Source organism: Pelophylax lessonae (genome assembly GCF_965119305.1).
Source record: "Pelophylax lessonae genome assembly, chromosome: 1".
NCBI classification, from domain to species: Eukaryota; Metazoa; Chordata; class Amphibia; order Anura; family Ranidae; genus Pelophylax; species Pelophylax lessonae.
The window spans coordinates 441,566,691-441,589,975 of NC_138768.1; the positions used below are offsets into that span (position 1 = coordinate 441,566,691).

Genomic DNA, 23,285 nt, shown 5'->3' on the forward strand with positions numbered 1-23,285 from the left:
CACATCTCTCGGTTATATCCGTTCGTTCAGGCCCCCAGGGCAGGTTTATTTTTATGCATGTAACTCTGTACAGTATATAAGCAGTATTTGCTTCTAGCCTGCTACATCCCTCCTCCATATAGCTCAGTGGTGATAAAAGAGGGTGTGTCCTTTATGGGCCAATATCCAAATGTCCCAGATGTGCGGATGGGTGATTTTAACATGGTGTTGGACCCGACTTTAGACCGTTAACACTGCTCTCACCCACATGGGCCCCCTCCTCCTACCCGCCTTAGTCGTCTTTTTAGAGACTTTGCATTGACTGACACCTGGAGATACCAGCACCCCAACACACGCTCCTACTCTTGCTTTTCGGCTACACACTCCACAATGTCACGCATAGATTTTATTGTGGTCTCCCATCCCCTGCTCCCCCTGCTGCAAGACTCTGGGTTTGAACCCCGGTCTTTGTCAGACCATGCTCCATGCTGGGCCTCGTTCCGCATAGCCCTCCAGACCGTTCCCCTGCCCATGGCGTCTTCACCACTTCTGGCTCACTGCCCTGGAGGACCAGGAGGGTCTAGCCCATGAATGGTCATGCTATTTTACTGCTAATACCGGATCCACAGATGTGGCCCTAGTATGGGAGGTTTTTAAGCTGCATGTTCGGCCACCCTAGCCAGGGGCATCAACCACCTGAAAAAAATGTCCCACTCTCTCCTTACAAATTTACAAGCCCACTTAACCTCACTGACGGATGCTTGCTCCAAAGCCCTGTTGCCTGAGAATATATCAGCGCTTAAATCCCATACCCATCTGATCGACCAAGTGCTCTATGAGAAAGCCAAACAAAAGCTATTCTTTTCCAAACAGCGAGTGTTTGAACAGGGTGAACAGGCGGGCAGACTGCTGGCCTACTTGGCTCATCAGGATACTAGCCCTCCGGTGGTGGTGCAGCTGCGTGGATCTGATGGGTCTAGCATTTCTGACCCGCCGCTGGTGGCTGAAGAATTTCGCTCCTTCTATGCCACGCTGTATGCTTCTCAGACAACTATTACCGCCCAGGAGACTTGTGTGTTCCTCCAGCGTATCTCATTCCCTCGGTGGTGGCACTGGACGCAGCTAGAGCCTTCGACTCTGTGGAGTGGAGGTACTTATGGGAGTGCTTGCATGCATTTGGGTTCAGGCCAGCTTTCATTAGATGGGTGCAGGCACTCTATTATCTACCGGTGGCTAGGGTCTCGGTGAACGGTTGGACATAGGACCCCTTTCCCCTTGGCTGTGGGACCCGTCGGGGGTGCCCCATTTCCCCCTTACTTTATGCCCTAGCAGTTGAACCTTTGGCAATCACGCTTAGAACTCACCCACTCATACATGGTCTGTGCCAGTCATCCCTGACGGAAACTATAGGACTTTATGCAGGCGATATGCTTTTATATTTAGAGGACACTGACGCTTCCCTTCAAACTGCTCTACAAGCTATAGAGGAGTTTGATTCTCACTTTGGTTTGAAAATAAACTGGTCCAAATCTCAAATACTCCTCCTTGACCCACCCCCCCCCCTCGTGCCTCGGACTCTCTCCTGTTGCAGAGAGTTGCAGCAATACTCTTCCTGGGAATCGAGGTCACGAGGTCGCTCTCTGATTATATTGTGGACAATATAGAAACTGTTATTACCCTGTTAAAGCAGCAAAACGCAGACTTGGGCACGACTCCCCCTCAGGATCATGGGCAGGGTAAGCCTCATTAAAATGATTCTCTTACCCAAACTTCTTTATGTGTTCTGGCACTCATCAATCCCATTTTTTCTAAAACTGTTCAAAATTATTGATAATATTCGGAATTCCTTTTGTGTGGGGCCATGAGTGACACAAACTACCCTGGGCTATGCTTAAAAATCCAACTAGATGGGGTGGAGTAGCATTGCCAGACTTCCAATCGCACTACATAGCGTCCCAGCTCTCACACTTCTACTATTTCCACAAATTGGAGGACCTCCGCTACTAAATGCTTGTCTGTAGGAGACCACATAAAACAGCTTTTACTCATATGCAGGTGCTCTTATGGGGACGGGGTCATATGCCATTGACTACTGTACGGAATATACTACTGTTACATCACAGACAGATGTGGAACATAGCCCTTAAGAGACTGAAGACCACCCACATCCACACTCGAACCCCACTGTGGCACAATCCTTGCCTGGGAGAGTTGATTTCTATTCCGGACTGCAACCTATGGGTGGACAGGGGTGTACTCTACTTGGGCCAAGTGTTGTGTGCAATGGGTGTCAGACCATTTCAGCCTCTGAGCAAAGAGTTCAACCTCCCCTCGCATATGCTTTTTAGATACATGCAGCTGAGACATGCACTACTCACTCAATTTGCTGCCCAGATTCCCCCTCTGTGTGATATACCCTTGCTGAACATAGTGTTGGGTGACACCCATGTCGGCCTGATATCTGCACTGAACACTGAGTTGCACAGTGCCGATGTTGATTTGACGGTGAAGAGAATGCAGACTCGGTGGCTGCCTGATATGGGTCCTTTGGATGAGGCGGAGTGGAACGATATTTTGGATAGTCCCAAACTGTCTTCACCTAAACTCTCTGATCTTATGACCCAGCTCTACATTTTACACAAGGCCTATTTGACCCCACTTAGGATTTCCAAATGCCGACCAAAATACTGTCCTCGGTGTCCCCTGCAGTCAGGCACTTTTGTACATCTCATCTGGACCTGCCCAGACATCCAATCCTACTGGATGCAGATCATAAAATTCCTACATGACCACATGGGCTCCCTGTTACAACCAGTGTTGGTCATCTTACTTTAAAAAAGTAATTAGTTACAGTTACAAATTACTTTTCCCAAAAAGTAATTGAGTTACTGACTCAGTTACCACATTGAAAAAGTAATTAGTTACTCAGCAAAGTAACTGTGACTTTTTTTAATATTCTATAATGCAATTACGTTCTATGAGATCTTTAATAGTTGTGGCGGTGTGGCACACTGTGGGGGTCTGAGTCCTGAGTCCTCCTGACTGTGAGTAACTATATTTTGTTTTGTTTTTTGGTACCTGCTGCCTGGAGTGGCTGGCTGTTGGTGGTGTGGCACACGAGTGGTGGCAGTGTGGCACACTGGTGGTGGCAGTGTGGAACACTGGTGGTGGTGGCGGTGTGGAACACTGGTGGTGGTGGCGGTGTGGAACACTGGTGGTGGTGGCGGTGTGGAACACTGGTGGTGGCGGTGTGGCACACTGGTGGTGTGGCACGCTGCTGGTGGTGGTGTGGTGGCTGGTGGGGGTCTGAGACCTGAATCCTGACTGTCTGTGACTGACTGAGTTTTTTTTTTTTGGTACCTGCTGTGCTGGGCTTGCTGGTGGTGGTGTGGCCTCTGGCCTGGCAGGCACACTGTTGTCCGGGTCCCTCTGGCTCCGTCCTTCTGCAGGCCTCAGGCCTGCCTGTCTGTGCCTCTCTCCTCTTCTGGGCTGGCTGTGTGCGTTGGACCATTGGTGGACTGGTGGTGGTGGACTTTCTGCTGCCCAGTGCCCTGTGGTGGTGGGGGAGTCTCCTGGACTATATTGTTTTGTAAGTAACTGCCACTGGTTGTTTTATATATATTTTGCCAGTCTGGCAAAAGTAAGGTCCCCCATAGATCCCCCTTCAGTGAAGGCCAGGGCAGGTCTCCCGTAGATCCCCTTTAGTGCAGGCCAGGGCAGGTCCCCCATAGATCCCCCTTTAGTGCAGGCCAGGGCAGGTCTCCCGTAGATCCCCCTTTAGAGCAGGCAGGTCCCCATAGATCCCGCTGTAATGCAGGTAGGTCCCCCATAGATCCCCCTTTAGAGCAGGCCTGACCAGGGTGAGGGTCCCCCATATTTATGCATCCCTTTAGAGCAGGCAAGGGAGGCAGGTCCCCCATAGATCCCCCTTTAGAGCAGGCCAGGGCGAGGGTGCCCCATAATTATACATCAACCTTTAGAGCCTGCAAGGGCAGGCAGGTCCCCCATAGATCCCCTTTTAGAACAGACAAGGGCAGGCAGGTCAACCATCCCCCATAGATCCCCCTTTAGTGCAGGCAGGTCCCCCATAGGACTCCCTTGCCTGCTCTAAAGGGGGATGTATAAATATGGGGGACCCTCACCCTGGCCTGCTCTAAAGGGGGATCTGTGGGGAACCTGGGATGGCTGACCTGCCTGCTCTAAAGGGGTATTTATAAATATGGGGGACCCTCACCCTGGCCTAGGCCTGCTCTAAAGGGGGATCTAGGGGGGACCTGGGATGGCTGACCTGCCTGCCATTGCCTGCTCTAAAGGGGTATTTATAGATATGGGGGACCCTCACCCTGGCCTAGGCCTGCTCTAAAGGGGATCTAGGGGGCTCTAAAGGGGTATTTATAAATATGGGGGACCCTCACCCTGGCCTAGGCCTGCTCTAAAGGGGGGATCTAGGGGGCTCTAATGGGGTATTTATAAATATAGGGGACCCTCACCCTGGCCTGCTCTAAAGGGGGATCTAGGGGGTACCTTGGATGGCTGACCTGCCTGCCATTGCCTGCTCTAAAGGGGTATTTATAAATATGGGGGACCCTCACTCTGGCCTAGGCCTGCTCTAAAGGGGGATCTAGGGGGCTCTAAAGGGGTATTTATAAATATGGGCCAGTTCCCTGTGGTGGTGGGGGAGTCTCCTGGACTATATCGTTTTGTAAGTAACTGCCACTGGTTGTTTTATATATATTTTGCCAGTCTGGCAAAAGTAAGGTCCCCCATAGATCCCCCTTCAGTGCAGGCCAGGGCAGGTCTCCCGTAGATCCCCTTTAGTGCAGGCCAGGGCAGGTCCCCCATAGATCCCCCTTTAGTGCAGGCCAGGGCAGGTCTCCCGTAGATCCCCTTTAGAGCAGGCAGGTCCCCATAGATCCCGCTGTAATGCAGGTAGGTCCCCCATAGATCCCCCTTTAGAGCAGGCCTGACCAGGGTGAGGGTCCCCCATATTTATGCATCCCTTTAGAGCAGGCAAGGGAGGCAGGTCCCCCATAGATCCCCCTTTAGAGCAGGCCAGGGCGAGGGTGCCCCATAATTATACATCACCCTTTAGAGCCTGCAAGGGCAGGCAGGTCCCCCATAGATCCCCTTTTAGAACAGACAAGGGCAGGCAGGTCAACCATCCCCCATAGATCCCCCTTTAGTGCAGGCAGGTCCCCCATAGGACTCCCTTGCCTGCTCTAAAGGGGGATGTATAAATATGGGGGACCCTCACCCTGGCCTGCTCTAAAGGGGGATCTGTGGGGAACCTGGGATGGCTGACCTGCCTGCTCTAAAGGGGTATTTATAAATATGGGGACCCTCACCCTGGCCTAGGCCTGCTCTAAAGGGGGATCTAGGGGGGACCTGGGATGGCTGACCTGCCTGCCATTGCCTGCTCTAAAGGGGTATTTATAGATATGGGGGACCCTCACCCTGGCCTAGGCCTGCTCTAAAGGGGATCTAGGGGGCTCTAAAGGGGTATTTATAAATATGGGGGACCCTCACCCTGGCCTAGGTCTGCTCTAAAGGGGATCTAGGGGGCTCTATAGGGGTATTTATAAATATGGGGGACCCTCACCCTGGCCTAGGCCTGCTCTAAAGGGGGATCTAGGGGGCTCTAATGGGGTATTTATAAATATAGGGGACCCTCACCCTGGCCTGCTCTAAAGAGGGATCTAGGGGGTACCTTGGATGGCTGACCTGCCTGCCATTGCCTGCTCTAAAGGGGTATTTATAAATATGGGGGACCCTCACTCTGGCCTAGGCCTGCTCTAAAGGGGGATCTAGGGGGCTCTAAAGGGGTATTTATAAATATGGGGGACCCTCACCCTGGCCTAGGCCTGCTCTAAAGGGGGATCTAGGGGGGACCCCCTAGATCCCCCTTTAGAGCAGGCCTAGTGCAGGATGAGGGTCCCCCATATTTGTAAATACCCCTTTAGAGCAGGCAACCCCCTAGATCCCCAATTAGAGCAGGCTTAGGACAGGGTGAGGGTCCCCCATATTTATAAATACCCCTTTAGAGCCCCCTAGATACCCCTTTAGAGCAGGCCTAGGACAGGGTGAGGATCCCCCATATTTATAAATACCCCTTTGTTAGAGCAGGCAAGAGCAGACAGGTCAGCCATCCCAGGTCCCCCCTAGATCCCCCTTACAGCAGGTCAGGGTGACATTCCCCCTTAAAGCAGACCAAGCAGGGTTCCCAGGCCTCCAGTCCAGTGAGTCCACCACAACCTTACCTACCGTTACAATCCTCCTGTTCTTCTCCCGCACTGGACAGTCAGACAGTCACAGAGAGATCACTGCGCAGCCGCGCACGCAGGTCTCTCTCCAGTCTCCACCACCACTCCACTTTGTGGGTGGTGCCACTGCCAAGAGCTAGAGCCGAACAGGAGGCGGGAGCGGACAACCCGAGGGAGGCCTGAGGCTCCGCCCCCGAGCGATCGCATCAAGGATTGATCCAATTTCAGCAGACGGGCAGAGTGAGACTAGTTTCGGCGCGGCGGACACTGAAAGGACCGCTCACGGACACCAGTGTCCGTGTGCAGACACCTTGCCGACCCCTGAATACAATTACATCTAGTGCCATCTAGTGGCGGTAGATGTAATTGTGGTAACGCAGCCGAAAGTAGCGGCAGCGGCGTTACAGGGACAGGATGAGTAATCTGATAGATTACTCGTTACCCTCAAAAGTAACTGCGTTAAGTAACGCCGTTTACTTAAACGCAGTTACTACCAACACTGGTTACAGCTGGACCTTAAGCCCTTCATCCTTGGACTCTTACCTGATGCTGACATAGATACATTTTTTGCCACTTTCCTAGAAGAGACTCTTTTTAGTGTATGTAAACTATAGCTAAATCATGGTTGCAAGCTCATATCCCCACCCTACAGGAATGGATAGTGGAATTGCTATAAAAGGTTGCTTTATAGACATAGAGGGTGTCCTGCCAAAATTAAAAAAATGCTGGAATAGATGGCTGGAGCTCACACAAACCTGTAGTGACTAGGAATCTTGCTAGAACGCTGACTGCCTTAACTGTATAATTGCTTACACCCCCCCTCGGGTGTAGTGATCTCCCTGAGACTACGGTACTTCTTCCCCATGCATGTATTTCTCTTACCACAAGTTTTTGACTGTTGTGTCAAGTTATTTAGTCTCCTTATGTTACGGACATACAGATGTGAAATGTATAATGATGTTCCCCATTGTGTGCTCCTTTTTTGAGTGTTTCATATTCATACCAAGTTTTTGAACCTTGTTTTGTATACCACAAATAAACTTGTTTTTTTATTTTAAAAAATGCATTTGCAATTTCATCATACGCAAATACCCCGTGACATTAAAAATTACAATGATCGCCATTTTATTCCCTAGGGTCTCTGTTAAAAAAAAAAATATATATATATATATATATATATATATATATATAATGTTTGGGGGGTTCTAAGTAGTTTTCTAGCCAAATATATTGATTCATACTTGTAAACAAAAAGTCCCAGAAAAAGCTTGGTCAGCAAGAAAAGCGGAAGAAAACGGCATCTCTTTAAACCCTATGTATAGTCAGGTCCATAAATATTGGGACATCGACACAATTCTAATCTTTTTGGCTCTATACACCACCACAATGGATTTGAAATTAAACAAACAAGATGTACTTTAACTGCAGACTTTCAGCTTTAATTTGAGGGTATTTACATTCAAATCAGGTGAAAGGTGTAGGAATTACAACAGTTTGTATATGTGCCTCCCACTTTTTAAGGGACCAAAAGTAATAGGACAATTGGCTGCTGAGCTGTTTCATGGCCAGGTGTGTTTTTCCCTCATTATCCCATTTACAAGGAGCAGATACTGTAAAAGGTCCAGAGTTCATTTCAAGTGTGCTATTTGCATTTGCAATCTGTTGCTGTCGACTCTCAATATGAGATCAGTGAAGCAAGCCATCGTTGGGCTGAAAAAAACAAAACAAACCCATCAGAGAGATAAGAAAAACATTAGGTGTGGCCAAATCAACTGTTTGGAACATCCTTAAAAAGAAAGAACGCACCGGTGAATTCTTTCCCTGGTGAAGAAAACACCCTTCACAACACTCTCCAGGAGGTAGATGTATGTGTGTCACAGCCTACAATCAAGAGAAGACTTCACCAGAGTGAACACAGAGGGTTCACCACAAGATGTAAACCATTGGTGAGCCTCAAAAACAGGAAGGCCAAATTAGAGTTTGCCAAACAACATCTAAAAAAGCCTTCACAGTTCTGAACAACATCCTATGAATAGATGAGACCAAGATCAACTTGTACCAGAGTGATGGGAAGAGAAGATTATGGAGAAGGAAAGGAATGGTTCATGATCCAAAGCATACCACCTCATCAGTGAAGCATTGTGGTGGTAGTGTCACGGCGTGGGCATGTATGGCTGCCAATGGAACTGGTTCTCTTGTATTTATTGTTGATGTGACTCAGGGGTCAAGGCCTGGGAAATAAAGTATGGGAACTCACCCAAGATTACCATCCCCAACCTCAAAAAAAATAAATAAAAAAAGTGTGTGTTCGTGCATATTTACCTCTGTCTCTCTCATATCTCTCCTCTCTGTCTCTCATGTCTCTCCTCTCTGTCTCTCTATCTCTCATGTCTCTCCTTCCCTCCTCTCATTTGTCTCTGTCTTTCTCTCATATGTCTCTGTCTCCCTCCCATATGTCTCTGTCTCCCTCTCATATGTCTCTCTCATGTCTCTCCTCTGTCTCTCCTCTGTGTCTCTCTCTCATCTCTCTCTCTCGTGCGTATCTCTCTCTCTCGTTCGTTCATCTCTCTCTCATCTCTCTCTCTCGTGTGTGTGTGTCTCTCTCTCTCTCTTATGTGTGTGTGTGTGTCTCTCTCTCTCATGTGTGTGTCTCTCTCATGTGTGTCTCTCTCTCTCTCTCATGTGTGTGTGTCTCTCTCTCTCTCGTGTGTGTGTGTCTCTCTCTCTCGTGTGTGTGTGTGTCTCTCTCTCTCATGTGTGTGTGTCTCTCTCTCTCTCTCATGTGTGTGTGTCTCTCTCTCTCTCTCATGTGTGTGTGTCTCTCTCTCTCTCATGTGTGTGTGTCTCTCTCTCTCATGTGTGTGTGTCTCTCTCTCTCACGTGTGTGTGTCTCTCTCTCTCTCATGTGTGTGTCTCTCTCTCTCTCTCATGTGTGTGTGTCTCTCTCGTGTCTCTCTCTCTCTCATGTGTGTGTGTCTCTCTCTCTCGTGTGTCTCTCTCTCTCGTGTGTCTCTCTCTCTCTCGTGTGTGTGTCTCTCTCTCTCTCTCTCGTGTGTCTCTCTCTCGTGTGTCTCTCTCTCTGTCGTGTGTGTGTCTCTCTCTCACGTGTGTGTGTCTCTCTCTCCTGTGTGTCTCTCTCGTGTGCGTCTCTCTCTCGTGTGTGTGTCTCTTTCTCTCTCTCTCGTGTGTGTGTGTCTCTCTCTCTCTCTCGTGTCTCTCTCTCTCTCTCTCGTGTGTGTGTTTCTCTCTCTCGTGTGTGTGTGTGTCTCTCTCTCTCGTGTGTGTGTGTGTGTGTGTGTCTCTCTCTCTCTCTCTTGTGTGTGTCTTTCTCTCTCTCAAATTCAAATAAGCTTTATTGGCAGGACCAAATACATTTTAGCATTTCCAAAGCAGTTGAGTTTGTGATGGGGGGGGGGGGGGGTAATATAAAGAGGAATGGGGGTGAGTCCATGCAAAGAATTTTTAAATCCTCAGTTTTTCATGTCCCTCTCAGTCTGTGACACGCTGTCACATATTGTGCAGCTATTCTCACCATTGGCTCCTCTTCTCCCAGTAGGATTTGGAGTTTCCTCTTCTCCAATAGAATTGAAGTCCGCCATAAAAGCGGAGAGTCTCTGGAAGTGAGTGTCCCTCACGGATGAGTACTTAGGGCACTGTAACAGGAAGTGGTCCTCGTCCTTCAGGATCCCCTGGTCGCATTGCTGGCACAATCTTCTCTCCCTGGGCTTGTAGGTCTGTCTGTGCCATCCTAACTCGATTTCCATGCTGTGGGCACTCAGTCTGTACAAGCTGAAGGTCTGTCTGTCTTTGGGCTCTTGTAGCACCTCCAGGTATGGGGCCAGTTTGTAGTCTCTCTGCAGTAACTGGTAAACAGTTAGTTTCTTGGAGTTTGTTATTTCATTTCTCCATTCTTAAACATATTTTTCTGTTGAATATTTCATTATGTTTTTTATTTGTGATTTTGTCAGGTTGAATTTTTGGGAGTTTGGGATAGGCAAGGCGCTGATGAGTTGTTGCAGACCGCCAGGCTTGGGCTGGTTCTTATTGGTCAGTAGGGCCTTATGATGGTACGAGTCAGGACTGCTTTTTCGTAGATGATCCCAGAATGATAGCGCCCTCTTTTGTACTGCAAGAAGTAAGGGAAATCTGCCCAGCTCAGACCGGCAGGCACTGTTAGAGAGGTACTCCTGTGGACTTGGAGGAGTAGCTTGCAGAATTCCAGATGGAATATTTCTGTCGGGCTGGAGTCCCATTGGGATTGGTCTGGGTAGGTGACAGGACCCCAAACTTCACTGCCATATAGAAGGATTTTTTGTGATGACACTATCAAATACTCTGACCCAGACTCTCAACTGTGGTTTTAGGTGATACAGCGGTCTCCTGATGGCATAGAAGGCTCTGCGTGCCTTGTCTTTTAGGGCCTCTATGGCTGGCCTGAAACTTCCTGATTGGTTAATTTATAGGCCGAGGTAAGTGTAGTTGTTGGATTCATCAAGAGTGTGGTTGTTTAATGTAAAGGAAGGGCTCTTTGTTTTTGTATTTTTCTTTTGGAACACCATGATTTTTGTTTTGCTTGAGTTGATAGGTAGTGCCGATTAGGGATGATCGAACGGTTCGGGTCGACCATTGGTTCGTTCGACCCGAACATTGACTGTTCGAAATTCGGCCGAATTCCAAACTTTTTGCTGAAAAAGTTCGGAATTCGGCAACCAGAACCGACCAAAATGCAATGGGACAGGAACTGGGCTTTAAAAGCCCGTGATTGGACCAGAACCATCAGTAAAAGCCAATTGAGGGGGCAGGAGGATGCTAGGAATGTAATTGGAGTGCTTAGGGGGTCCAGAGGCCAATCAGTAGTGAATACGCCCCCCAGTATACAAGATAGCCCCGCCAAATCGCTAGCATTGTAATACAGGGATGTGGAAGAGAGTGGAAGCAGTTCTGTTACTCCTGCTTCAAAAGTGTCATTTAGCAATTATTAGTGTGAGGAAAGGGATATCTAGTGTAGTTAGGGTACTATTTTCCACTATAGTTAGATTCAAAAATCTAGTTTCTGTAGGGAAAGTGTTAAGTGTCAGGGTGACCGTAGTGTAGTGTAGGGTGAACTGACTGACTGCTATGGCAGGGTGACCAAACCCTTCCATGTCAGGGTGACCGCTATAGAAAAAAGATTGTTTGTATTAGAATTGCAGTAGAGCAGGATAGTGGCTTCGCTCCTTTCACACCTGGCCGTTTTTGTTGCAGGCGTTTTTTGGGCTTTTTTGTGGACATCTTTGGAGGCAGGCATGACATCTAAACTTCTGTGTAGTGTGGGAGATTAGCTCGCAGGGATCACCTTTCACAGGAACTTAAGGCCAGCACGCAGGTAGTTTCTTTAAAGTCTGGTGGATTGCCAGCTTTATTTCAGCAAAGGTTTGCAAAGATACAAAAACAACAAAACAATAAAACAATAAAATAAATCCTTGCCGCCGGCGCTAAACTAAACAACGGTTTTCCTCACTATACAGTGTGGGGCTGGTCCCCATCACCCCCAAAAACACATAGTAAAGCAAACCTGTTCTTTTGAAAGTCCACACGGAGCTCCTCTCTCAGATTCCCTTCTGAGTCTCAGGCCAGAGCCTTTCTGTGCTCTTTTCCTGTTAATTTAAAGTCCACCTGAGCATGGACTCAGGTAACTCACAATCTCTGGACCGGAACCCAACCTGTCACAGAGGCTGGAAAACCTGGGCTGGATTCCGGTTCAGTCTCTCACCACAGAACGCATACCGTCACATATCCTCCCCCTCTGCTCAACAGTGGCGGAGCTAGACTTTTAAAACAGGGGTGGCAAAGGGGTGGCAAGGTATTATTTTGGGGGGTCAATATACAAAGTGTTCAATTACACTAAAAATAAGTTATTTTCCACAAAATGTATATAGATTAAAGTTGTTTATTTTACAAAATGTACACAATTAAGTATTTGTATTAAGTATTAAGTATTTGTACAATTACAGGGGACTACCAAGTGCCAGGTACTTGCTGTACTGAGTGATTTGCAGTGTTACAGGGGACCCCCAAGTGCCAGCTACCTGCTGTGCTGGTGGGTTTGCAGGATTACAGTGGGCCCCAAAATGCCAGATACCTGCTGTACTGGAGTATTTTCAGGGTTACAGGGGACCCCCAAGTGCCAGCTACCTGTTGTGCTGGGGGGTTTGTAATGTTGCAGAGTACACCCTAGTGCCTGCTACCTGTCTAACTCTGCAGGTTGCTTCTGCACCGATAGCACAAGGGGTGCTGGGGCACTAATACCATTTGCTGTGCTCGGTATTTGGGAGGGTTAAAGCAGGCACAGAAGCACCAGCTAACTCAAACAGCTTTGTCTGCCTTTGCACTTTGCACCTGGATTATTTGGAAAAGCAAAATTGAGCATTGCAAATTTTAGAAAGTGACAGAACTGCAATCAGTATATTGAATGTGGCATTGTGCTTTTATTTGCTGTGCTGGGTATTTCTGAGGGCCACATCACTGCCATTTGTAGAGGGCGCTTAGAAAAAAACAGCAATTTATAGATTTGAATCTTTCATTGTCTACCTGCATGTGGCAGAATACAAATCGTTGTGCATCAGTACCAATCAGTTCCCCAAGATCTCATCTGCTGGCCTGGGTACTTCAGGTTATTATGGGGGGTTATCCATTCAGTGCCCTTAGATGTTATCTTCTGCCTGGTTCTGGTACCTGAGGCTATAGAGCAGTGGTTCTCAATTCCGGTCCTCGGGACCCACTAACAGGCCAGATTTTAAGTATTACCTTGGGGGATGCAGACTAGAATACTGCAATCACTGAGCAGCAAATTAGATCACCTGTGATGTAATTTAGTTATCTTGCAAACCTGGCCTGTTGGTGGGTCCCGAGGACCGGAGTTGGGAACCACTGCTATAGAGGTCACCCATTGAGTGTCCTTAGATTTTAATTCCTGGCCTTGCTACATGAGGCTGTAGGGGTTAACTTTTCAATGCCCTTATCTGCTGGCCCTGGTACCTGAGACTGGGGGTTACTCATTCATTGCCCTTAGCTATTATATCCTAGTCTTGGAGCTATGGACTGCAGAGATCTTGATACCTGAGACTTTGGGGGTCACCCATCCAGTGCCCTTAGATCTTATCTCCTAGCCTGGTAAATGAGGTTTTGGGGCCTTCCATATATCCTTTGGCTACATCTCCTGGACTTGGTGGTACACAAATTTTTTTGGGTCACCTCAGTGTTCTATCTCCTGGATTTGACACCTAATGCAGGAAGCAGACACCAACATTTCCCAGGCTGGGCACTGGTGAGTGTACAGGGACCAGTGACCACAGTACCAAATAGGTACCCCTTTCATTAAAATTAGGGGGGGGGGTTATGGAGTTGCTCTACAGAACCATGATGAGCTGGGAAGTGTGAGGTGACTAATCTATTAGAAGAGTACAATCATGTAGAGACCACCACCAGAGAGACTTACCTAAGGTAACGGTTACACTCAGGTAGAAGGAGTGAAGAACACAGCCTGCCACATCCTTCCCCTTGTGACATGCCGGCCCGCAGCTAGTTCTCACACACACAGGCGAACCAATCACGTCATGAGTAGCGGCACAGTGAACCAATCAGGTGTGCTGGCACCATGATTGGTTAGCTGTGCAGCGACTCACGGCCCCGCCCGCTGCTGCTGCTCACGGCGCTCAGACAGTCTCAGTGAGTCAGTCAGGCAGTGCTGGGACAAGGTCATTCAGTGCCCAGGGCAGAGATGGCAAACTGCGCGCCCCCCGTCCTGATGTGTACTTACAGTTCCTATCTCAGTCTCAGTGTGGCACCCGCTGGGCATGGAGGCAGCTTCTCCTTCTAACCCTCTCTGGTTATCTGATATGTCCACATACAAGGGGAGACAGAAAGAGGGGTGGTCTGTGCCCCACTCTGAGGTGCTCAGCTCATAGTTCAAGTTGTACAGGAAGGTAAGGAAGGGACATAGTATGCCTCTTCTATATTAAAAATCCAGCTTGTTTGCCAATTCTTCCCCTAAATTTCACAAAACAAAAAGGCAAAAAAAATAAAGTCAGTGCTCCTGTCTTTTAAAATTATTTCTAGCTGCTATGTTAAAAGGACAAATGATATAGACTACATAATAAAAAAAAGTGCTTAAACACTAAAATAAGGCCACTGCTCTCAATTTGATATGCATGCATAGCCTCAAACGCAGACAGCAGTATGCCCTGTATGAATGAGGCCTAATAGTGAGAACAATGTGCTATAGCATACATATAAAATCACCGTGCAATATAGCGATATAGTTGCTTGCTCAGCACGAAGGATGATGTGCGTCTTATACGCAACACCCCACAGTGCAGCTTCCATTATACATATCTGTAATTGATATACATTTATTGCATAGTGATTTTACTGTATATATACTGTATGTTAATCACTTAAGGGCTGCCCCACATTCATTTACTAAGGCAGGCCCTAAAGCGCAAAATCACATATCTGGTTTTGTAAAAGGGCTCCAGGGGACGCATGACAGAGAGAGCTTGTGTTCCTACTAATCAGGAACACAGATCTCACCCATTTTCAGTCAGTCCATCCCCCACAGTTAGAAAGCACTCCATAATAGCACACTTAACCCTTTGATCATCCCTGATGATAACCCCTTCCCTGCCAGTGTCATTAGTACAGTAACAGTGCATATTTTTGGCACTGATCACTGTATTGGTGTCACTGTTCCCCAAAAGTGTCACTTAGTGTCAGATTTGCCCACTAAAAATCGCTGCTATTACTATTAAAAAAAAAAAGAAAAAGTCCATAAATCTATCCCATAATTTGTAGAAACAATAACTTTTACACAAACCAATCAATACACGCTTTTTGGGATCTTTTTTACCAAAAATATGTAGCAGAATACATATTGGTCTAAAATGATAATATAATGATTTTTTTTTTTCAAAATAGTTTTTTTTTTTGTTTGTTTTGTTTATAGCGCAAAAAATAAAAACAGCATAGGTGATCAAATATATCCAAAAGAAAGCTCCATTTATGGGGGAAAAAAATGAGATCAATTTTATATTTTATTTGGGTACAGCGTCACATGACTGCACAATTGTCAGTTAAAGCAATGCAGTGCCGTATCGCAAAAATGGCCTGGTCATTAAGGGGGTAAAACCTTCCGGGGTTGAAGTGGTTAAAAGACATCATTATTAAAAAAAAGATAATACAGTAGGTTTCAAATATTGTCAAGTACAACTGAATTAGCAGTAAGTGCTTGTTTACACATGTGGCACGGACTGCTGAGATGGCTTTTTAGAGATGTGTGCCAGGCAATATGGAGGTGATATGTCACCTCCTCATCACCTGTTTTAATCCCCTAAATGCAGCACAACTGTAATGCAAATACAGGCATTGTTCCTGCAGCCTCAATACAAAGCATCATGTCTGTGGCATCTGAACACTTTGCAGCCTAGGGGAGAGGAAGGGAGTGATTAAAATGATGCTCAGCCATGCCTGCAAGTGTAAATGAGCCCTAATAGTAAGTAGGCAAATGAATAAAGCACAGTGCCTCCAACATAACTAATCCAATAGTACAAAGTCACTTTAAGAACTATTAAAAGTCCACTGAGTACTCCTTGATTCTGCAATCATTTCCAGGTAAAAATAGCAGAACAAAATTGCACTCTACCTGTAATACTTCAGTCAGTGTTCTTACATCAGGTCTAGTCCCAGCATGACGACATCTGTCCCCGCCCACCACCTGCAGTGCTTACTTCTGTATGTTTTCATCATTCCAGGTCTAGTCTCCATTTCCTGACTGCTTCTGTCCCCGCCCACCACCTATCAGACCCGTAGCACAAACTCTAGGGAAGTGCTACAGATAGTGGGCGGAGCCACAGGCGAACACAGAAGCTGTCGGAAAATGCCGAGACCAGACCCAGAATGATGAAAGAATACAGAAGCAAGCACTGCAGGTGGAGGGCAAACCAGCGGGCTGGGACAGTCGGCAACAACTTTGCCCAGATCACCACTGTCAACCATGCCTGTCACTAACATGCAGAATGAGCTGAAGCCCCCCTCAACACTCCGCCCAGGTCCACCCACCTCTTGTACCAGCTCTGCAGTCAGGACAGGAGAACTAGGCGCTGCAGGCGCCCACTCATTCTAATACTATTTATGAGTGCATATTTTTAGCGAGCGCGAGCGGGGTGGCAACAGGGGTGGCAAGGACTTTGTCTGGGGTGTCAATTGCCACCCCAGCTAGCCCTCTGGCTCCGCCACTGCTGCTCAAGCGCCAGCAAATGAGCAATAGACCCAATCATACAGTGCATGCGGGAGAGGGCATCCGCATTGTTTTGGAGCTTGCCCGGCCTATGCTCTACTGTAAATTTGAACGGCTGTAGAGCCAGGAACCATCTTGTCACGCGCCCATTTTTCTCCCTGTTGTCACACATCCACTTCAGGGGGGCATGGTCAGTGACCAACTTAAACGACCTCCCCAACAAGTAATACTTCAGGGAGTCCAAAGCCCACTTAACAGTAAGACATTCCTTCTCAACAATAGCATAGTTTTTTTCATGCTTGTTCAGCTTTCGGCTCAGGTATACAACCGGGTGCTCCTCACCACCTCTGTTCTGGGAAAGTACAGCACCTAGGCCCACCTTGGAGGCGTCAGTCTGTACCACAAATTCCTTTGTGAAGTCTGGAGTCACCAGCACCGGAAGTACACAAAGGGCCTGCTTTAACCTCTGAAACGCCTCCTCCGCTTCAGGATTCAATTTGACCATGACCGACCCTCTACCCTTCGTTAGGTCAGTCAGAGGAGCGGCAATGGTGGCAGTTAGGTATAAACCGCCGGTAATACCCCGTAATGCCTAGGAAGGCCCGAACTTGTTTTTTGTTTACCGGTTGGGGCCACTTTTGAATTGCCTCAATCTTATTGGTCTGAGGCTTGACCAGTCCCCGACCAATAACATACCCAAGGTATTTGGCCTCCTCCAGGCCTATGGCACACTTTTTTGGGTTGGCCGTGAGACCTGCTTCCCTAAGGGAATCTACCACTGCTTGTACTCGGGGCAGATGCGAGTCCCAATCTAGGCTATGGATGACCACATCGTCCAAATAAGCAGCTGCGTATGAGCGATGTGGTCTCAAAGTTTTGTCCATCCTTCTCTGGAAGGATGCAGGGGCCCCATGCAGACCGAAAGGCATCCGCTTGTATTGAAACGAGCCCTCAGGAGTGGAAAAGGCAGTCTTCTTTTTGGCTGATTCAGTTAGGGGTATTTGCCAATAGCCTTTCGTTAGATCTAGGGTTGTTATGTAGCGGGCCTGTCCCAACCTGTCCATGAGTTCGTCGACCCGAGGCATCGGGTATGCATCGAACTTGGATACACTGTTGAGTTTCCTAAAATCGTTACAAAACCTGATAGTGTCTATTACATCCAACTCTAACATATTTTTTATTTCCTTTGCGACTGCCTCTCGCCTGGCCTCTGGGATTCTATATGGCTTTAAATTTACGCGAACCCCTGGTTCTGTCACTATATCATGCTGGATCACATTGGTCAGTCCAGGTAAGGGGGAGAAAAAGTCTCTATTTTTGTACACAAACCCCCTAACATAATTTTGTTGTGCCACCGACAGGGTCTGCTGGGGCCGGAGATGCAGCCAATAAAGTCTCTCTGTCCTTCCAGGGCTTTAAGAGATTCACATGATAAATTTGTTGTGGTTTCCTTTTCCCTGGTTGGTAGACTTTATAGTTGACCTCTCCTACCCTTTCAATAACTTGATAACAACAATGACCCTGCCACTTGGCTAGAAACTTACTTTCAACCGTGGGAACCAGTACCAACACTCTGTCCCCGGGGCTGAAAGTACAGACTCTGGCACCCCGATCATACACCCTCCTCTGGGCCTCCTGCGCTCGCTCCATATGTTCTCGTACCAGTGGCAGGACAGCAGCGATTCTATCTTGCATCAGGGAGATATGCTCTATGACGCTTCTATATGGGGTGGCCTCACCTTCCCATGTTTCTTTGGCAACATCCAGCAGCCCCCTGGGATGTCTACCATACAAGAGCTCAAAGGGAGAATAGCCTGTGGATGGTTGCGGAACCTCTCGTATGGAAAACATAAGATATGGGAGCAAAAAATCCCAATTTCTTCCATCTTTGTCAACCACCTTTTTTAGCATACTTTTCAAGGTTTTATTAAATCTTTCGACCAAACCATCCGTTTGGGGGTGGTAGACAGAGGTACGGAGATGGGAGATTTTATATAATCTACACAGTTCCTTGGTAACCCTGGACATAAATGGGGTGCCCTGATCGGTTAAGATCTCTTTTGGGATTCCCACTCGACTAAACACCTGGACTAACTCCTTGGCGATAGCCTTAGCGGAAGTGTTACGCAAGGGTATGGCCTCAGGATAGCGTGTCGCATTGTCTAGGATTACCAGAATATGCTGGTGACCCCGGGCAGACTTCACTACCGGCCCCACCAGTTCCATGCCGATCCTCTCAAAAGGAACCTCGAGGATTGGTAGAGGGACCAGGGGACTGCGAAAATGGGGCAATGGTGCCGACATTTGGCACTCAGGGCATGATTCACAGTACCCCCTGACATCTGCATGCAACCCGGGCCAGAAAAATCTCTGGGTGATTCTCTCCCTGGTCTTTTCGATACAGAGATGTCCCCCCATTACATGACCATGGGCCAGGTCTAGGACCAATTTACGGAAGGGTTTGGGAACCAGCAGCTGTTCAACCTCATCCTCTCCACGTTTTATCACCTGATACAGTAAATTGTTTTTAATGGCCATGTAGGGAAAAGACACCCCCCAGTGAGGATCTACTGGTTCCCCCTGCACCATCTTAGCGTTTTCTCTGGCTCTAAGGAGGGTGACATCTCGTAATTGCTCGGTACAAAAATCCTCTCTCCTGACTTCTAAGTCGGGTACCACATTCTGGCTACTCTCATTGTCAGGTCCAGAAATGTCCTCCTGTTTGTTACCCTCCGGCTGGGAGCTAGCTTCCAGGTCCTCCGGCTCCCCAGCCATGACAGGGAAAGGAAGAGGATCTCCAGCTCCCTCGATTCCCCCAACAGGGTTTCCTTCACTTTGGCAAAAAGGGTCTGGTGAGAGTTCCTGTGCTTCCGGAGCAGGGGGAGCTCTCTCCAGCCTCCCCTTGTTCTCCCACAACCTCCAAAAATGGGGGAAATCCCTCCCCACTAAAGCTTCATGAAGTAGCGAAGGCACCACCCCCACTGAATGGGTCACACTGCCCCAAGGGGTATCAACCTCAACCACTGCGGTCTGGTAGTCCCGAGTGTCCCCATGGATGCAAATGACCTCGATAGTGCTGGGGTGTAGTTTTGTGGGATTTACACAATCACTTCTGACTAGGGTCACTACACTTCCAGAGTCTAGCAGGGCTGTGAGCGGCTTTCCATCCACTGCAATAACACACATTTTTTTTTAATGCGACTCTGACATGAAGCAGTATATGCGACCTGTGCAAACAAAGATATGCGTCTTTTCCTATAAGCAAAATCGCATTGCATAGGTTCATCATTTATAGGACAGTTTGCAGCAATATGCCCAAATGCATGGCAGCGGAAACACTGTATGTGTTCTACCCTTAGTCCTCTTAGCAGCCCCAAAGACCTTCCTGGCTTCTTTGGCCAGTCTTCAGGCCTAGGACCAACAGTCTCATTAGCTGTAACCACAGTCTTATCTAGTTTTCCCATGCACTTTAACCCTGGAACAGTCTTACCAGAACCGCTGGGCGATCTTGCACCCCTAGACACACTGAAGTGGGGCGTAGACGTGTTCACCAAGTCCTCAGTAGCACTGTACCTCTCCACTAGGTCCACCAATTGGGCTGCAGTTTTGGGGTCCCCCTGTCCGACCCACTTCCTCAGAGCAGCAGGGAGTGCACGCAGGTACTGGTACATTACCACACGCTCCACGATCTGGGGGCCCGTCAAGGTCTCTGGTTGCAACCACTTTTTGGTGAGGTGGATCAGGTCAAACATTTGAGAACGGGGTGGCTTGCTGCTGGAATAGGTCCACTGATGCACGCGCTGGGCCCGGCATGGTGACACCCAAGCGTGCGAGTATCTCCATTTTCAGAGTCTCATAGTCCTGGGCCTTATCTGGGTCCAGGTCAAAATATGCTTTCTGCGGTTCTCCTGTCAGAAATGGGGCCAACAGACCCGCCCACTGTTCGTTTGACCAACCTTCACGGACAGCGACCCTCTCAAAAGTCGCCAGGTATGCTTCCACATCATCAGCCGGTGTCATCTTTTGCAGGTGGTACGAGGCACGTACCAATTTTGGTTCAGCTGGCACAGGAGATGCAAATGCTTTTTTCAACTCCAGCAGAGCCTCTGCAAATTGTCGGTTCATCTCCTGCTGGGCTGCATGTTGTGCTGCAGCAACCTCCTGTTGTGCTGCCTGTTGTGCTGCAGCAACCTCCTGTTGTGCTCTAGTGGCCTCTGCAATTTGGCGGTTCATCTCCTGCTGGGCTGCCTGTTATGCTGCCAGTTGTGCTGCAGTAGCCTCCTGTTGTGCTCTAGCGGCCTCTGTGATTTGGCGGTTTGTTTCTCGCTGAGCTGCATTGGCCTGTAGCAGGGCCTTTAGCATTTCCTCCATCTTTAGAAAGTGCCCGCTGAGTCCACCACGTGTGGGAGATTAGCTCACAGGGACCACCTTTCACAGGAACTTAAGGCCAGCACGCAGGTAGTTTCTTTAAAGTCTGGTGGATTGCCAGCTTTATTTCAGCAAAGGTTTGCAAAGATACAAAAACAACAAAACAATAAAATAAATCCTTGCCGTCCGGCGCTAAACTAAACAAAGGTTTTCCTCACTATACAGTGTGGGGCTGGTCCCCATCACCCCCAAAAACACATAGTAAAGCAAACCTGTTCTTTTGAAAGTCCACACAGAGCTCCTCTCTCAGATTCCCTTCTGAGTCTCAGGCCAGAGCCTTTCTGTGCTCTTTTCCTGTTAATTTAAAGTCCACCTGAGCATGGACTCAGGTAACTCACAATCTCTGGACCGGAACCCAGCCTGTCACAGAGGCTGGAAAACCTGGGCTGGATTCCGGTTCAGTCTCTCACCACAGAACGTATGCGAGGTGAAATATAGCGATTATCTACTATCTCACCTCGCATACCGTCACAGTAGGGGTATATATACACACACACACACACACACATGTATGTATATATACACATACACATATAGGTGTGAAAGTAGCAGAACCCTATGCCTGCGATAATTAAATTATTTGCAGGCATAGGTCTACGCTCCTATCACACCTATATGTGTGTATGTGTATAAATACATATATGTGTGTGTGTATATGTACCCCCATACAGAAGTTCAGATGTTATGCCTGCCTCCAAAGACGCCCATAAAATGCCCAAAAAAACACCTGCAACAACACACCTGGGCGTTTTGTTCCAGGCGTTTTTTTGGGCGTCTTTGGAGGCAGGCATAACATCTGAACTTCTGTGTAGGGGTATATATATACACACACACACACACACGTATGTATATATACACATACACATATATATATATAGGTGTGAAAGTAGCAGAACCCTATGCCTGCGCTAATGAAATTATTTGCAGGCATAGGGCTTTGCTCCTATCACACCTATATGTTTGTATGTGTATAAATACATATATATGTGTGTGTGTGTATATATACCCCTATACAGAAGTTCAGATGTTATGCCTGCCTCCAAAGACGCCCAAAAAATGCCCAAAAAACGCCTGGAACAAAAACGCCCAGGTGTGTTGTTGCAGGCGTTATTTTTGGCATTTTTTGGGCGTCTTTGGAGGCAGGCATTACATCTGAACTTCTGTATAGGGGTATATATACACACACACACTTATATGTATTTATACACATACACACATATAGGTGTGATAGGAGCGTAGCCCTATGCCTTCAAATTATTTCATTAGCGCAGGCATAGGGTTCTGCTACTTACACACCTATATATGTATATGTGTATATATACATACACATACACATACACACACACACACACACACACATATGTATGTATACCCCTACACAGAAGTTCAGATGTCATGCCTGCCTCCAAAGACTTCCACAAAAAAGCCCAATAAACGCCTGCAACAAAAATGGCGGGAGTGAAAATAGCGGAGACACTAGCCTGCTCCACTGAAATTCTAATACAAACGATCTTTTTTTTTCTGATTCTGGACATGATACAGAGCTGAAACTTCACAGGTACACTTTTTAGACCCCCCAGACACTAAATCCAAAGAAATCTTTTTTTTTTTTTTCAATAATTGGCTCTCTATCAAAAACGACAATTTTTAAGAACTTTTTTTTGTGTGATTAATAGTCCCTGGGGCATGACCCAGAACCCTAGGCACTTGTTAGGGGCATTTATTGGGTTTAGGGCTTCAAAATGGTGTTTTTTGATTACCAAAGTTCGGGTCCCATTGATTTCAATGGTGTTCTGAAATCAGGGCCAATCTTTCGGGAAGTTCGGGTGTTCTGGTCGAACTGAACATTTCAAAAGTTCGATCATCCCTAGTGTCCATGTGGCTCTATATTTCTCCAGCAATTCCAGGCTGTCTTGTAGGCCTCTTTCTGTTGGTGACAGAAGTAAGAGGTCATTCGCATACAGCAGGAACTTCACCTCAGTGTCATGCAGAGTCAGTTCAGGTGCTGGGGAGGATTCTAGAGCTGCAGCCAGTTCATTAATGTAGATGTTGAAGAGGGTTGGACTTAGGCTGCAGCCCGGTCTGACTCCCCGGATCTGTTGGAAGCATTTGGTTCTTTTCCCATTCACCTTTACGCTGCAGCTGTTCTCAGTATATGAACTCTTGATGACGTTGTATGTTTTCCCTCCTATTCCACTTTCCAATAGTTTGAGGAACAAGCCTGGGTGCCACACAGAGTCAAATGCCTTCTTAAAGTCCAAAAAACAGGCGAATATCTTTCCATGTTTTGTATTGTGGATATGGTTCCTAATGAGACTTTGCAGAGTGTAGATGTGGTCTGTAGT

General features: G+C 47.6%; 1 long non-coding RNA gene and 1 pseudogene across 2 annotated transcripts in view; one reads left to right on the plus strand and one right to left on the minus strand.

Annotated features, from left to right (window-relative positions):
• The window catches only part of LOC309553148, a 541,993-nt gene extending 521,074 nt beyond the window's left edge, over positions 1 to 20,919 (plus strand). The window contains exons 2-3 of the long non-coding RNA XR_014225144.1: positions 20,721 to 20,762; positions 20,808 to 20,919. This is a non-coding gene — a long non-coding RNA (uncharacterized lncRNA). The remainder of the gene's footprint in view (positions 1 to 20,720; positions 20,763 to 20,807) is intronic.
• On the minus strand, positions 1,942 to 20,637 carry LOC309544401 (SCAN domain-containing protein 3-like; annotated as a pseudogene). Its single transcript has 2 exons — positions 20,003 to 20,637; positions 1,942 to 1,994 (listed from the first exon to the last, which is right to left on the minus strand). The product of its transcript is annotated as an SCAN domain-containing protein 3-like (transcript).
• Positions 20,920 to 23,285: the final 2,366 nt, after the last annotated feature.